We start from the raw sequence: 13,904 nt of genomic DNA, 5'->3' as shown, positions 1-13,904 counted from the left end.
TCTATTTAGAAGTAACTGTAGGGAAAGAAGATTTTTATGAGTAATTGATATTAAACAGCTTAAATTATGGGTCTGTATTTTTCACATGAAAGCAATTTTGCCTTTCACATCTTCTTGTTTGAAAGAATCAAAGCTCACATTTGTCAGATGAAATTGCTGCCTAAATTATCGAAGATGATTTTTCACATTCTTTTGTGGAAATCAAATTTGGTAAGGTCTTAGAATTAATTTAGAAATGACAGTGGTATGAGTTTTCTTCCAGGAGAGCATTGCTAATTGTAGTTGAAGCATTAAATGTCCTCCTGAAAACACTCAAGCTAATGAGGTAACAAAAGCCCGGAGGACAAAAATTAAGCAAAGCAAGTTAGTTCTTGAAATGAGACTCTTGAAACCCCAACTTGAGAAAATAGAGAAGCAGGAAGAGAAGAAATTAGAAAGAGAAAAAAATGACAGAATAGGAGGCACTTATGAAAGGAAATATTTTTTGTTAAATTATCTATTTGGCTTTTTCAATTACATGCATTGCATAGATTATACTGTGGTTTTGAAGTTGTAAAATGTGTGTGGGGGGGTGGTGTCCAGGTGGTTCCATGGTTCAGCGTCTTGATTTTGGCTCAGGTCATGATCTCAGGGTCATGAGGTGGAGCCCAAGTCAGGCTCTGTGGTTGTAGAGCCTGCTGAAGATTCTCTCTCTTCCTCTCCCTCTACCCACCCCCACCATGCACACTCTCTTGCTCTCTCTCTCTGTGTCTCTAAAAAAAAACCACAAATAAATAAAAATAAAATAATAATAATAATAACAGAAGTTGTAAAATGCATTCTCTTGCTGCTTTAAGATGTGAAAAAGAGGGGCGCCCAGCTGGCTCAGTCAGTAGAGCACTCAACCTTGAGTTTGTAAATTCAAGCCTCGCGTTGGGTGTAGAGATTATTTAAAAAGAAAAAAAAAATCTTTTTTTAAAAAGTGTAAAAAAGAGGGACACCTGGGTGGCTCAGTGGGTTAAGCCTCTGCCTTCAGCTCGGGTCATGATCTCAGGATCCTGGGATTGAGCCCCACATCAGGCTCTTTGCTTGGCAGGGAGCCTGCTTCCCTCTTTCTCTCTCTGCCTGCCTCTCTGCCTACTTGTGATCTCTGTCTGTCAAATAAATAAATAAAATCTTTAAAAAAATTTTTTTAAAAAGTGCAAAAAAGAAAGACCTCCCCTTACCTGTGTCTTAGGTGTACAGGATTGCAAACCCAGATGTTTACTCAGCGGATCCCAGAGAAGGCTGCTCGGAATAGAGGCACTGGCGTCCTTGGAAGGGTCAGTCGCTCTGGGCTCAACTGTCTGTGGGCCGGGGGAGTGCGGGCCCAGCGCTGCTAGACATTTCAGATATTCAGAAGGACGCTGTTTGGGCTCCCCCAAAAGCCAGCCCTGAGGCAGGGATTTGGGAGCAAGGGTTTATTTGGGAGGGGGTTACAGGAACTGATGGAGAAGTGGGGAAACCCTGCAGCCCCAGCCATCTGGCAACCACTGGAAAGAAGGACTGGGCAAATTGCCTCATCTTGTCAAAGGAACGTTTGGAGGTTTCATTCATTAACAGTACAGGTACTGAAGCCTTCTTAGTAATTGTTTGCAGACAATGGAAAAAGTTTTCTGAATGTGCCCTGAACCCAGGATTTAAGGTAGGCTCTTTTTCTTTTAGGCATAGGATGCAGTATTTGGGAAATTAGAGCATTTTTGTATCCGGAATGCATGACAAGAGTAAGTTCTGGAAGACACAGAGGGGGAAAGGTAAATTATTACTCCTGAGGGAAAAGGACAAAAATACTTAAAAATGAGGTCCGCAGGACACCGGGGTGGCTCAGTCATTAAGCATCTGCCTTCCACTCAGGTCATGATCCCAGGGTCCTGGGATCAAGCCCCACATTGGGAATCCTGCTTCTCCCTCTCCCACACCCCCTGCTTGTGTTCCCTCTCTCGCTGTGTCTCTCTGCCAAATAAATAAATAAAATCTTTAAAAATAAAATGAAATGTGAAATACTTATTATATAATTTTTTAAAATGAGGTCTACAGCTGGCTAGTTAGCTCAGTTGGGGAGAATATGACTGAAACTGCCAACATTGTGGTTTTGATCCCGTCCCCAAACAGACCAAGAAAGGCATTAGTTCTGGTGTTTAATAAAAATTAATTAAAAAAAAATAATAAAGTGAGGTATGAATAGCACAGCAGAATTGGTTTGGAGCGGGGCAGTTGGTAATACCTGACCACAAACTAACTGTAAACAAGAAATACAATGCTGCTTTCCTTTTAAGTGTGAAGTTTAAAATGGTCTGATCCTCTAACTCCTTTGGAGAGCCGGCAGTAATTCCTGTATGCAGGACAGGGGTACTGTGCTATGTATGTGCCCTTTGCCCTCCTTGGCTTCCTTCTCGACTGCATCTTGATTTACACACCTGCCCCAAAGGTACATGTTCTGCTTGCCTCTGTCTCTGAGTTGCAAAATAATTTCTTTTAGGATTTTATTTATTTATTTGAGAGAGAGAGAGAGCAGGAGCAGGAGGAGAGGCAGAGGAAGAAGGAGCAGAAAACTAGGTGCTGAGCAGGGAGAGCACAACATGGGGTTCGATCCCAGGACCCCGAGATCATGACTTGAGCCAAAGCCAGGCATTTAGCTGACTGAGCCACCTAGGCGCCCCGCAAAATAATTCTTAAAAGTGAATGAAGAAAAAAGTAATGAAGATGGATGTTGTTAAGTAATAAAATTCAATCAGGTAGGTTTGAAGATATAATTGGCTTTATTAAATGATTCATGAATTGGGCAGCATCCCATCAAGCAAATAGAGAGGCACTCCAAGGAGTTACACAAAATGGAAGGTTTTTCTAGAAAGAGCATGGGGGCAAGAAAATTATTAGGAGAAGAAAAGAACTAGGAGAGGGTGCTCTTTAGGGAGGAAAACAAGGTGTTTTATGAAGCAGATGACTTCATCTTCTTTGGGGGAGGGAGGAGCCCAAGAGGCAGACTCATCCACAGGGACTGAAATATTCCTGGCCAACAGGTTCAGACTGTATTTCTGAGGGAGGCTGAAATTAAAATTCGATTACATATTAAGCATCAGTTTGGGAACTCAGTCTAAGTAACACCATTGAGGGCCTGTGGGTTTTTTTAAAACAATATAAAATGCTGACATAAATGAATCAGTGAGCCCAGGTCATTTTATACAGACAGTATATGGAAGCTCCCCTCATCACTGTTTATCTCTCAAAAACACTCTTTCCTCGGCCTCCAGGACACCAAGGCTACTCCTTCTCAGCATCCTTTGCTGGCCCCTTACCCTCTCCTCAACTTCTCATCACTGGTAGCTCAGGACTCAGTCTTCTGACCTCTTCTCTCTACACATGTTCTTTATATGCTCTTATCCAGGTCTATGACTTTCAATATTTGTGTCTACTTCAATGACTCCCAAACTGAGTATCTCTAGCCCCGACCTCTGTTCTGAATTCCAGACTCATATATCCAAATGCTAATTCAAAATCTCTCTTTGGCTTTCTCCAATAAGCATCTTACAATTTGCATATCCAAACTAGAGCTTTGATGCCTACCCATGCCCATCTTAGTTTCTGTTCCCCAAAGAGCAGACTCTGAAACAGGGAGCTGGAACAGTAGTTACCTTGGGGAGTAACTTGGGGAGTTACCAAATGCCATTTGTGCTTATCCCACCTTCCCTTGGCCCACTTCTGAGTTTACTTGCAGCTCGGCAAACAGTTCACCCTCATCCCTCTGCTTCCCTGCCTTGCTGGGGACTCCCCCATTGCTGGGAGACTTGTTCAGCCAAGCTGAAGAGCTGGGGAACTTTGCTTAGACTTTCTGGAGTAGCCTTCCGCGTAAGTTAGCTTTTCCCCAAGTTAGTGTTTCCCCAAGTACCAGGGGAGATGGGGAGATTGTGTGAAAAAACATCTAAGCTTTCCTCCCTTCCCATGTGTCTGCTCCTGTGCAAGAGGACCCTAATGTCCCTTCCAATAAGAAGTGGGATTTATCACTTCACCCTTTGAATCAGGCCCTGCATTGTGACTTGCTTTGACAAAGAATGTGGTAGAAGTGACAGTGTGGGACTTCTGACCCCAGACCCCAGGATGCTTTGTGGCTTCTACTTTTCCCTCCTTAGGATTCGGCTCTGAGACTGTCCTGTAGAGCCCCAGTCTATGCTAGGGGAGGATGAGAAGGCTGGGGGAGTAGATGAGCCCTTCCATCTGAAGCCTCTTAAATCAACCAGCTGACAACTAGCATCTACCATGTACCAGCAGAGGTTATCTCAAACCATTCAACACCAGTCCAGCTGCCAGATGATTGTAGCCACTAAGTGACGTGGGCAAGGCCAGCAGAAGGGTCACCCAGCAGAGTCCAGGCCAAACTGCTGACCCACAGAATCGTGAGCAAAAATAATAGTTGTTTGAAGCCACTACCTTTTGATTATAGTTGTAATAATAGAAATAATAGTTGGTTATGCAGCGAAAGCTAACTTACGCGGAAGGCTACTCCAGAAAGTCTAAGCAAAGTTCCCCAGCCCTACAGCTTGGCTGAACAAGTCTCCCAGCAATGGGGGAGTCCCCGCAAGGCAGGGAAGCAGAGGGATGAGGGTGAACTGTTTGCTGAGCTGCAAGTAAACTCAGAAGTGGGCCAAGGGAAGGTGGGATAAGGCACAAATTGCATTTGGTAACTCCCCAAACCCATTTCTTTCCAAATCTTTTCTTTATTTCTTTCTTTTTTTTTAAGATTTTATTTATTTATTTGAGAGAGAAAGAATGAGAGAGAGAGAGAGGAAGAGAGAGAGGAGGGTCAGAGAGAGACGCAGACTTCCTGCTGAGCAGGGAGTCCTGATGTGGGACTCGATCCTGTGACTCCAGGATCATGACCTGAGCCAAAGCCAGTTGCTTAATCATCTGAGCCACCCAGGCACCCCCCCCACCCAAATCTTTTCTAATCCAGTAAGTGCTAATTCCATTCTCTTCTTGTTCAAGGTAGAAACTCCAGCCCTACACTTATCAATTTATTTCACACTCTACAGTAAAATCCTTCTAATGTTATCTTTAAAATATACCCAGAATCCAAATATTTCTCATTATCTCCCTCATGACAACTTCTAGTCGAAGTACTCATCATCTCTCAGTTGGATTGTGGCCAAAGCCAGAAGGACCATTTAAAGATGAGCCTGGAGCAGGGAGGGACAGTCCCAGGCTGACTCTTTCTAGGGCCCAAGTCCCTTAACCTTCCAATCAACATTTTCCCTCCCTCTGGGTATACATGTGGGTTTTGCCCACTATGGCTATAAATTATTGTTCTCTAGTAAATCACCCCAGGTTCTGGGAGGACCTTTCTCAGATTGTACATAATTATAAAGTTATGTGGAAAAAAAACTTTGTTTAAAAGCTGTATTGGCAAGCTGCCTCACGGGGTGCTGGGAGAGCAGAAGGGAACTTGCCCCAGAAGGAGCCTCAGGGTGGGGATGGGTCAGGACTAACATCCGGTGGCCAAGTGTTCTTTTCCAGGAGAGCAAACACTAGCGGATGCAGAAGCCTCTCTCTCCTCAGAGGCCAACTGCTCACCCTCTGAAAAGGGTGTGTGTGTGTGTGTGTGTGTGTGTGTATGTGTTCAGACATTTGAAGATGAGCAGATCTTACTGCAGTGGAAACCAGGTGGTAAAATCGAAACATTATATACTATATTCTGTACAGACAAGGCAGAGCAACTGATTACTCCTTTGATTGGTCTCTAGGTCTCATGCTGTCCTGAAAATTCCACCATATCATTATCTCCTCTCAAGGGGGAGGTGCGTGTGGTGGGGGTGAGACGGGGAGAAAGAACTAAATTAGGCTTACTTGAGGAATTCTGGCAAGTGTCTATAGTTTACCTCCTTATTGGGAAAACACACAGAGAGAGCCCCTGGCAATGTTTAAGAGGTTCTTTCCCAACTAAAGGAGAGCGGGATATGGAAAATTAGGCCTTAAACTCTACTCTTTTGGATCCATAAATGCTGGTTCTCCTTCAGTTCTTCTCTCCCTTATTTCCCAAAGTCCCTCCTTTAACCTCTCCCTATTTTCTGTCCCTTCTTCCCCACTACACCTTCCGTTACCACTACAGGGGTAACCAATACTCCCAACAAAAATAATGCAACCCTTACCCCCTTCTTTCTTCTGTCTTGCAAATGTTGCATCCTTGGGCTTCTACTGAAAATCAGCATCTTTTCCTGAGCCCTTAATCCCAGTTCTGCTGGCTCTGCAAAAAGGAAAGGGAAGCTGAAGCTTTGCTTGCTTCTCCCACCCCCACCTCTTGAGGAGTGATAAGCTCTGGATCCTAGGGGGCCAGTGAGACCTCCACTCCTGCTGGCTTCCTTCCAGAGCATAACACCAAACACACCTCCACAGCGAAGGAAACATGTTCTTCAGAAGCCCTGCATCTCTTCTACACAAAGAATCTTACTCCTATTCACACAATCTCTCACCTCATTACCTTATATTTGCCCTGCCCCCTGCCTGGGTCACATTAAAGCACGATGACCTTGAATGACACCATGACAGCAAAAGCATCCCTTCACTCTTTGCCCAAATCTCTGAGGGGCAGGGGTAGGGGTGGACGGAGCTCAGAGCTCTGGTTTACTCTGCCTCTATGCTGCCCAGTTGTAAAGTGGGTTTAACAGCAGGTTTGACAATATGTGCAGCCGCCTTGACTTAGAACACGTGGCTCTTCATTCTCTGTCCCACTTGCTTCGCAACCACATTTTTTTTTTTTAAAGATTTATTTATTTGACAGACAGAGATCACAAGTAGGCAGAGAGGCAGGCAGAGAAAGAGGTGGAAGCAGGGCCCCTGCTGAGCAGAGAGCCCAATGTGGGGCTCCATCTTAGGACCCTGGGATCATGACCTGAGTTGAAGGCAGATGCTTAACCAACTGAGCCACCCATGCATCCCTATTCTTTCTTTTTTTTAATTTAATTTTTAAAAAAATTTTTAAAAGATTTTATTTATTTGACAAGAGAGAGAGCAAGAGAGGGACCATAGCAGAGGGAGTGGGAGAGGGAGAAGCAAGGCTTCCCGTGGAGCAGGGAGCAAGATGCAGGACTCGATCCCAGGACTCTGGGATCATGACCTGAACCAAAGGCAGATGCTTAATGACTGAGCTACCCAGGCGCCCCTTAATTTTATTTTATTTTTTTATACATTTTTATTAATTTTTTTCTCTTTTAAATTTTATTTTTTATAAACATATAATTTGTTATTAGCCCCAGGGGTATAGGTCTGTGAATCGCCAGGTTTACACACTTCACAGCACTCACCATAGCACATACCTTCCCCAATGTCCATAACCCCACCACCGTCTCCCAACCCCCCTCCCCCCAGCAATCCTCAGTTTGTTTTGTGAGATTAAGAGTCTTTTATGATTTGTCTCCCTCCAGATCCCATCTTGTTTCATTTATTCTTTTCCTACCCCCCAACCCACCCACGTTGCATCTCCACTTCCTCATATCAGGGAGATTATATGATATTGTCTTTCTCCAATTGACTTATTTCACTAAGCACACACCACATCTTCTTTATCCATTCATCTGTTGATAGACATCTAGGTTCTTTCCATAGTTTGGCTATTGTAGACATTGCTGCTATAAACATTCCGGTGCACGTGCCCCATCGTATCACTACGTTTGTATCTTTAGGGTAAATACCCAATAGTGCAATTGCTGGGTCATAGGGTAGCTCTCTTTTCAACTTTTTGAGGAACCTCCATGCTGTTTTCCAGAGTGGTTGCACCAGCTTGCATTCTCACCAACAGTGTAGGAGTGTTCCCCTTTCTCTGCATCCTCGCCAGCATCTGTCCCCTTAATTTTATTTTTAAAAGTAATCTCTACACCCAACATGGGGCTCCAATGTTGGAGATCAAGAGTCACATGCTCTTCCAACTAGGCCAGTCAAGTGTCCTGAGTAGGATTTATTCTAAGGACAAAAAAAAATCCTGTACTTTCCCTGAAAGAAACTACTGTTTGGTTTCTGAGTCTACTTAGAACATAAACTGATTATGTCTTGAAGGTAACATTCTGTAAATTGTAGGGGAAGTTGGGGGCAGTTGAACTAGCAGAGGACTCTGAGCGTGCTTTTGTCATTAACTAGTTGCACAATATAGCATTTTTTTTTTTTTAACAATATAGCCTTTGCCTGGGATATTTAATTCCTTCCTCTGCAAAATGGAAAGGATACTCTACCTGCCTTCACAGGTTGGATGGGAATCCCCAATGATACGATATGAAATACATTGAAAACTACAGTGTTACATAAACAAAAGATTCTTGTTTATTATTTGCTGTTTTTAAACTTTTCCTCCTTTCCTCTTTTTTTTCACACGTCTACTTCCTAAGTGGTTCCAGAAGTGATGATAGGCCCTGGAGAGTCTCCTTGTCTAGCGCACTTGCCCATCTGATCTGGAAATATTAGTTGAGGGTCTCCTTGTGAAAGAAAGAAATGCTGAGGCAAAATACAATTTCTCTCTACTCCCTAGAGAGCAAAGCGAATTTACAAGATCCTATCAAAAATATAGGAGAAAGAACATCTGAAAATTTCTCGATGAGCAAGGAAAATAACAAAGAGAATGAATAGTATGGTACTCATTATTCATTACATATATATGTCCATAATGCCAAATGCCATTATTCATTACATATATATGTCCGTAATGCTACTTTAGTGGGCTGTTTTATATTGGTGAACACTTTTAGAAATGTACTTTGTTTGGCTTCCTCTTGGCCTAGTTTGGTTCCTCTGTCTCCATATTTCTCATGAAATATTTCAGTCCCTCAGCCACACTTTCTCTTGGCATAGTTTTCAAGAATATAATGTTTAGGGTTGGCAAAAGGACACTGTAGCTTACTCAGTCCATCTGAGTGCCACAGGGTAGCTTATTTTCATAATAAAGTATACCATGCTTCTTTTTTTAGTAATTCAGGATGAACAGGGTCCCTGTTGGTAAGGCACACGACTCTTGACCTTGAGTTCAAGCCCCACACTGGGCATAGAGATTACTTAAAAAAAAGAAAAAAATTTAGGATGAACATAAGTATTTGAGAAGGGCTCCATTGTTTTTCTTTATAATGTTGATTCCCTGTTTTGCATTTCTTCCCTAATAGACAAATGCAGGGGATGTTTTTCTTTTTGGAAAAAGGTGAGCGTTTTTTCAAGGAAAAGTAAAATACAGACCTCAGTGTACATGTTGAACATCATAGGTACTTGTAGCTTGTGGAAATTCAGAAATGTTACTTCTTTCCAAAGCATGTTTCATGATGGGCTGGGTGCCGCTGTTGAATTGAGAACTGTGTTCTGTCACATGTGAGTAAGTGACTGTGGCTTAAACAAGAAACAGGAAGGCTCAAACAGAATTAACACAAGAGTTTGGAGGTTAGCCTTTGCTTTGTTGATTCTGTGGCTCAAAGATGTGAGGGCCATAGTTTCTCAGGTTTCCCCTGGGCTTTCCCTCATGCTGATGACTACACTGGCTCTAACCACCACATTGAAGTTCAGGAAGGAAAGAGAAGAAAAGAGAAAAGACAAAGACCAAAAGGCCAAGCCCCCCAAATCTTTCCCTCCTGAAGGCCTTACCTGAAAACCCACTTACCTCTCTCTGCCTGGGAAGGTATCACGTGACCACCTAGCTGTAAGGAAGTTTGGGAAGTATAATTTTGTGTTGTTTTGTTTTCACCTGGGCGAATTGCCACCTCCGGCAAAAGTTGGGGACTAATAATAAGGAAGAAAGGGAAAAATAGTTTCGCGAAACAACTGACAGTTTCTACTAGACTCTTTTCTTGGAAAAAATATCACTATCTCAAGATTATGTCTACAACCTAATGGTTATTTTCTAATTATAACAGCAACATAGGAGTTGTAAGGGCTGGTTTGAATTTCTTAATGCTATCACTAAAGCAAGTCAGTTATGTTGTTTGGGGAGAGTAGTTTCTAATGGAAATATTATAGACTCAACACTGTAGTTGGTGGGTCTTGAGAGGGTATTTGTTTTTGTTTTGAAAGGATATTTTTATGGCTTGTTTGCAGTAGAGTGGTTTTGAGGAGAAAATAACTACCCATACATCATAAGTACAGTCTCCCTTATGACTGCTTTAGTACACAAGGTGTGATGGATGGAGAACTGGCTTTGAAATTAGACACACCTGGATCTGCCCTATGGGCTATTTTTAAAAGTCTCTTAAGTGACCTTCCTGCTTTCGCTCTTGCACTTACAGGCCGTTCTCATCCAGCTGCAGAATGACTCTAATGCTGTCAGATTATTCTCCCATCTCACCAGAAGCCCAATCCTTGCAGCGGCTTTCAAGATCCCCTCCTTCTCTGCTGGCCCCCACAACCCGCCCCATGTCTTTCTGACCTTATCTCCTATCTTTTCCTCGTCTTCTGCTCCAGCCACCACAGCCTCCTCACTGTTCCTTAGACATCCGAGGCACAACCCGCTCGGAGCTCGGCACTGGCTCTTCTTTGCCTGCCTCACTTTCCCCACTGATGGCCACTGGGGCCACCCCTCACCCTTTCAGGCCTTTGTCAGAAGGTCACACTCCCTCACCACATCAGTTAAATCTGCAGCATGAGGGGCCCCTGGTGGTGCAGTCAGTTAAGCATCCGACTCTTAACTTTCAGCTTCGATCACTGTCTCAGGTGAGATGGAGCCCTGGGTCTGGCTCCGCCATCAGCGTGGAGTCTGCTCAGGATTCCCTGCCCTTCCCTCATTTGCATGCACTCTCTCGAAAATAAATAAACAAATAATTAAAATCTTAAGAAAAAATTTGCAGCATGAGCTCCCCCCCATCTCCCTTCTCTGCTTCATTTGTTTCCTATAGCACTTGAATTTATCAGCACCATCTTTTCGTTTCCTTTAAGTCGTGGAAGGGAACTAAAACTTTTGCTCCTAGTCCAGTATTTTCTTTCTTTCTTTCTTTCTTTTTTTTTTAAGATTTTTATTTATTGACAGAGAGAGACACAGCAAGAGAGGGAACATAAGCAGGGGGGAGTGGGAGAGAGAATCATGCTTCCCGCCGAGCAGTGAGCCCTGATGCGGGGCTAGAACCCAGGACCCTGGGATCATGACCCTAGCTGAATGTGGACGATTAACGACTGAGCCACCCAGGCACTCCTCCAGTATCTTCTTTTAATTAAGTTATTTTTTTCTAAGTAATACAGTAAGGAAAAAAATTTCAAACAGTTCCAAAAGTACCCAGGCAAACTGTGTGTGGAGAAGAGGCAGAGCCAGCAGCCTAGTGTTGAAATTGTCCCATATCCACCTATGGGAAAGGACAATGACAAAACCCTCAGCTAACATCTACAAGAGATAAGATAGAGCCACCAATACCAAAATGGAAAAATAAGACCCTCGTGGTGTCAGGGAGAATGTGAAAGGAAATGGAGAAGTCAAAGTCACTTTTGGAAGCACCGAGAATCCGAAAGCGCTAAAATTGGCAACAGTGGAGTAGGCTGAGGACAGCAGCAGAAACGGGGGCCGACTTTGCAGTCTCCAATACACAGTTGAGTAGGAAGAACCTACAGGAAGGTCTAAGAATGCTGAAGTGGTCTAGGGTGCCAAAAGGACCAAAGCATCCTCCCAGGAAAAAGTCCCACACTGAGGTGAAAAATATTTTTTGTTTGTTTTTAAGTAAGCTCTACCCTTGATGTGGGGCTTGAACTCATAAACCTAAGTTGGATGCTCTACATACTGAGCCAGCCAGGACCCCCTGGCAACTCAGCTACTCTGAGCAGGGACAACAAGGGGAAAGAAAATAGGAGACTCACATAAAAGCTCATGGGTGAGCAGAGTAGAAAAATCTCAGAAAGTTCAAGCCCATATTTTATTTTAATAACATCATACAAACACCAAAGTTTAAAGCTGATGGAGAAGGGGTGCCTGGGGGGCTCAGTCAGGTAAGTGACCCTTTTTTTTTTTTTCCCAAGATTTTATTTATTTATTCATGAGAGACAGAGAGAAAGAGGCAGAAGAGAAACAGAGTCCTCGCAGAGAAGGGAGCCCAAGGCGGGACTCGGTCACAGGACTCAGGACCACAACCTGAGCCAAAGGCAGACACTCAATTGATTGAGACACCCAGGCGCCCCAGGTGTCTGACTCTTGATCTCAGCTCAGGTCCTGATCTCAGGGTCCTGAGTTCAAGCTCTGTTGGGCCCCATGCTGGGTGTGGAGCCTACTTAAAAAGAAAAAAAAAGGTGGGGGGGAGTGGCTGTTAGAGGAGGTAACTTGCCACAGACCCAGAGAGTCCAAACACATTCTTGCTAGATAAGCCAGGGGGCAAGGTCCTGACCGCGATTTACCTGGGGTCATTTTCTCAGGGTTTTGTTTGTAGCGAGCAAGCTTCAGGGCTGAAGTAATGTCTCTTCCACCTCTACCTCCAGACAAATTACAGTCTTGTTTCCACCTACTCTGAAAGTTGCAACTCCCCCCAATCTCAGTTCTTCTCTTACAACACAGGCCACCCCAATGTGAAGGCATACATACACGATGGTCTCTTCTCACCTCCCCCGTGGAACTCGGGGGACAAAGGGAACCAGCTCAAATAGACAACATGCTGACACGTCAGCTATTGCTTTTACTATGAGTAACAGTCCTTTGTCTTTGACACAGGAGTCTCATGTTTTCTGACAACATCCATGAGACTGAGGCATGCTAACTCATGAACTGACAACAAGTGTAAAGTACTAGACACTCTGCACAGTTTGTAACAGAAGCTAGAAAAGCTGTCCTCGGCTGCTTCTAACTCATTTCACTTAAAACATTAGCAAAGTAAAAGGATCACAGTTGAATCCTATTTTAAAAAATTGTTTTTAAATTTTTTAGAAGATTTTATTTATTTATTTGACAGAGAGAGAATACAAGCAGGCAAAGCAGCAGGCAGAGGAGAGGGAGAAGCAGGCTCCCTACAGAGCAGGACCCTGGGATCATGACCCAAGCCGAGTGCAGATGCTTAACCAACTGAGTGCAGATGCTTAACCAACTGAGCCACCAGGGCGCCCCCAATTTTTTTTTTTTAAATAAGAGAACAACAGAAGAATAATGTCTCTTTGGGCAATGAAGCCACAGAAGAAAAATATACACACAAAAGAAATGAAAACCACAGCCATCATATTTCAGAATGAGCTAAAAGAAAATGCTAAAAACTGTAAGAGAAAATATTCATACAGTGAGAAAAATTTGAAGTAAAGTGATTTGAAAAAGATTTAAAAAGAGAAGTAAAAAACCCAGGAAAGATCAGAAGTAAATGAAAATAATCATTTCAAAAATGAAGACTGGAGAGAATAAAACACAAAAAATAATGTGTTAAGGGATGCCGGCTGGCTCAGTCAGAAGAGCATGGGACTCTTGAGCTTGAGATTGTGGGTTCAAGCCCCACGTTGGGTGTAGAGATTACACACATACACACACAAAAAAAAAGCTTAAAAAAAAAAAAAAGACACACCGAATTCCTGGGGAAACTGGGTCAGGAGGCCAACACTGAGACACAGTGTATTAATAAAGTACTGGCCTTCAAAAAAAGAAAAACTTTGGCTACACCAAGTCACTTACAAAAGCAAGAAAATAAGGTTTCTATCAGACCATATGATATTTTATGCCCGAAGACAATAGAGATATATTTAAGACACTTAATATGAGGTAAAGCTTTTATATCCAGCCAAACTGATTTTCAAATACAAAGAACAGTTATGAAGTTGTGAAGGAATGTGAAACTGTGAAACAGTTATGAAGTTGTCAAGGAATCAGGGACTATTCTCTCCACGAGCCCTTCCTAAGGAATCTACTTAGAGAAGGAAGCTTCAGATAACCAAAGTGAGTGGAGAGATACTGGCAGGAAGAGCGGTAGCAATGTTCAGCAATAGCAGAT

Source organism: Lontra canadensis, unplaced genomic scaffold (genome assembly GCF_010015895.1).
Source record: "Lontra canadensis isolate GAN:19392208 unplaced genomic scaffold, GSC_riverotter_1.0 scaffold50, whole genome shotgun sequence".
Lineage (NCBI taxonomy): Eukaryota > Metazoa > Chordata > Mammalia > Carnivora > Mustelidae > Lontra > Lontra canadensis.
The sequence above is the reverse complement of the archived record's forward strand: the minus strand, read 5'-3'. Positions refer to the sequence as shown.